We start from the raw sequence: 3,971 nt of genomic DNA, 5'->3' as shown, positions 1-3,971 counted from the left end.
TGCTGGTTTCTACTGCCTAAGTGCAGCACCCTGCACTTGTCAGTATTGAAACGCATCCTGTTTATGTTAGCCCACTCCTGTAACCTATCCAGATCTTGCTGCAATCTTTCCCTCCCTACTAGCATGCTCACCTCACCCCAAATTTTGGTATCATCAGCAAATTTAAACAGGTTCCTTTTCACCCCATCGTCCAAATTGCTGATGAAGAAATTGAACAGTGCAGGCCCAAGGACCGAGCCCTGGGGGACTCCGTTGCCCACTCCCCCCCCCCCAGGTTGAATATGACAGTTGCACATACCGAGAGGTAAAACTGTAAACTCATATAGTCCCACAGGTGCAGTAAAGGCAGACTTGGTTATGGCATTCAGATCCAGTGCCATTTGCCAAAATCCTTTGGATAGATGGAGAGTAGAAATAACCTTGGCTGGGCCCAGGCGATCAAGTAAAGAGTCTGTCCTGGGCATAGGGTAAGCACCAGGGTTGGTAATCACATTCAGCTTCTCGTAGTCCACATATAACCGGATGGACCTATCCTGCTTCTGGACGAGTACCACTGGGCTGGCCCAGGGATTCATTGAAGGCTGGATTACCCCTAACCCTTTCATCTCTGTGATCTCTCGCGTTATTTCTTGCCTCACCTTCTCATTAACTGGGTACGGTCTGGATTGGATACACTCTATAGACATGGGCAGCCATCGCTGTACCGCCAGGTTCATTTTACCTGGTTTGTCGGAGAACACCGTCTCAAAGTCTTTGAGTGCTGCGAGCAGCTTGTCCTTGTCCTGGGAGGGCAGATGATCTGGCAGGTGGAGTTCCTCTATTCCTGCCTCTCCATCCCAGTCACCATATATGACTGGCTCCTCTGGGTCCTCAGGTGATCCTTCTACTGAGGAAATCCAGTATACCGCATCACTTCTATTAAAGTACGGTTTAAGCATGTTCACATGAACTATCTTAGGCTTTTTCTCACTCCTGGCCACTATGTAGGTCACATTGTCCAACTTGTCCAGGATGACATGAGGACCTTCCCAAGCTGCTTACAGCTTGTCTATCTTCAGTGGCAGGAAAACCACGACCTTATCACCTCGTTCAAAAGTACATAAAAGTGAGCCTTTTCATCATACCAGGCACTTTGCTTCTCCTGGGCCTGGGCCAGGGAGTCTCGCGCCACCTTCATCTTGTCAGTTAGGCTTCTGATGAAAGCTGAGCACATATTCTACCAGAGGTCTTAGTGGAAGAGATTTTCCCTTCCCACTCTTCTCTCACCAAATCAAGAGGACTTCTCACTCACCTTCTGAACTTCAACTCAAAGGGCGAGAACCCAGTGGACTCCTGGGGTACATCCTGGTAGGCAAAGAACAAATGTGGAAGTTTCTCATCCCAGTCATTGGGGCTAGAGTCCACATAGGCCTTTAACATACCTTTCAATGTCCCATTGAACCTTTCTACAAGCCCATCTGTCTGAGGGTGGCAGGCTGTGGTCTTGAGGTGTTTCACCCCACAGCACTCCCACAGGAACTTCATCACTTCTGCCAGGAAGTTCCCACCCCTGTCAGTCAGGATCTCAGAGGGAAAACCCAGCTGAAAGAAGATCTTGGTTAGGGCATCAGTAACTACAGGTGCCTCAGTGGAGGATAAGGCAATTGCTTCTGGGTACCAAGTTGTGAAATCCACTAGAGTCAGGATGTATTTCTTCCCTCTACGACTCTTATGCCTCAGAGGGGCCACAATGTATATACCCACTCTTTGGAAGGGTGGATTAGTGATAGGGAGGGGCTGTAGGGGAGCCTTTCTCTTGTCCCCACTTTTGCCCTTCCGCTGGCATGTCTCACAAGATCTGCAGTAGTCTGTCACATCCTGGGCAATTCTGGGCCAATAAAAGTTCACTTGCAGTCGCTGGCATGCCCATTCCCTGCCCATGTGACCAGCACACGGTAAAATTGTAAGCCATGGAAAGCAATTGTTGCCTCAACTTACGAGGTACTATGAGCTGGCGATGGGGTTGCCAGGTCTCGGCATGGTTCTTTGGTACCCACAACTAACAGAGAAGCCCTTTAATCCAGACCACCTGTTCCCTCTTGTCTGGGATGAACTCTGTCTCTTGCTCCTGAGCCTTCTGCCGGAGTTCCTCCAAGCTGGGGTCCTCTAGAACCTCCTGCTTGAACGCCTCTTGCCCAGCTAAGCAATCGGTAGAGTCCTGGTGCTCCTGTAAGGAGTGCACCTTCACCCTCAGGGATGTCCTTTAGCTTCTTCTCAAGAGTCACAGTTTCCTCTGCCACTGACTGACCAGACTCCTCCCTGGGACTCACTTAACCCAAACTCAAGGTCGCCGATTTCTTCAATGGCTGGGGGCTGGTTGCAGTTAGAGAGTGTCTGAGTCTCTCCTTCCTACCCCTCTGCCTCAGTAGCCAGTTGGGTGACCAGGCCCTGGGAAGTTTCCACTCCTCTTGCCTTAGCCTTTCTGCTCTGTTGATGAGTCACTACATTAACACAGTAGGGCTCTAGCTCCAGGAGGTAACCCTCCTCCCTTTGTAGGTATTCTAGCTCCATAACATCATGTCCCACCAGGATGAGAACAAGAACCCCTTCCAGCACACCCAGTTCTATGCACATCCCGCAGCCTCTCCACTCGATGAGGGGATGGGTTACCAGTACCTCGAATGGCTGGGACCCCAGCCTTTGAATGGTAAGGGTCCTCCCCAGGACTATATCCTTCAGTGAAACAAGGTTGGCATTGATTAATGACACACTAGACCCTGTGTCCAGTTCCCCGACAGGGGTTCTCGCATTTACCATTACAATAGTCTGGTGGAAGGCTGTCACCTCCTCTGGGTTTGTAGTCCTGCAGCAACAGGCACACCCCTCAGAGTGGCTTGGATCTTCCTCCTCACTGCTTACAGCTGTTGCATGTCTGACTGGCTTGAGTTTGTTGCTTAGCTTTGGGCAGTTGGGCCTGATGTGGCCCAGCTCCCCGCAGTTATAGCACCCCCTCTTTTCTGAATTGGGTGTTTTGTCTGAATCTGGGGCTTCCTTGCGCTCACCAGGAGGTAGCCCTCTTTCCCCTTTTGGGCCTGGCCTTCCCTTCCCCCTCTTTGGATCCTTTTCTGTTCCTTCCCGAAGTAAGGAGGCTTCTTGTCTAGCCCCTCACGATTTAGCAACAGCTGGTCCACAATTTCAGCAGCTTCTTGGATGAACCTTGAACATACAGCATTTTAAAAGGCATCATAGTTATCTGCTGATTCCAAGGGCACGCTGTTCAGGACCACAGACATGTCACCCTCAACCAGAGCAGCCATGTGTTTCATTAACTCTTCCTTTGGCAACTTCCATCAGCACACTTGGTTTTCGAAGATGTTTAGGAACACTTCTGGATCATCCCCATCTTTGTAGCAAGAGAAAATTGCGGTGTTCAGTCTGGGTGATGCATCTAGTGTGGGTTGGCTGCCTGCAGTTTCAGCATTTGTCTTCATCCGGAGTACTGTGAGCTTATGCTCACGCTGGAGCTGGGCCTCTCTAGCTCTGTGCTCATGCTGGGCTTCTCTGGCCTCCAGCTCCTCACCCTGGTGCTGGGCCTCGAGCTCCATCCTTTTCATCTCTAGCTCATGCTTGAACTTGTGCTCTCACTCCTCAGCTTCTAGCTGCAGCTGGAATTTCTGGAAGTCCCACTCAGAGGGTGGCCCCTCAGTGGGTTCTGTATGGATGGCTGAAGGTGATCTTGCGGCCTGGTCATTATCACACAGGATCTTAATCAGGTCTTCTCTCTTTTCTTCCTTCCTCACTGGAAGGCCTCTCTCCTTTATCAGCTCTCTCAAGTTGGCCACTGTCAGGTGGTCATACTCGTCAGCCATCCTAGCTATCTACACTGTCCAGTTGACCCGATGCCGAATTAGAAATTGTTTGCTCAAGGGTTTTCAGTGATTCTATTCCCTTCCCCAGATTATGCATTCAGTACAGCAGGTTTTCAGATCCCA

The sequence above is a fragment of the Crocodylus porosus genome, unplaced genomic scaffold, assembly GCF_001723895.1.
Source record: "Crocodylus porosus isolate Cpor-Errol unplaced genomic scaffold, CroPor_comp1, whole genome shotgun sequence".
Classification (NCBI taxonomy): Eukaryota; Metazoa; Chordata; order Crocodylia; family Crocodylidae; genus Crocodylus; species Crocodylus porosus.
The sequence above is the reverse complement of the archived record's forward strand: the minus strand, read 5'-3'. Positions refer to the sequence as shown.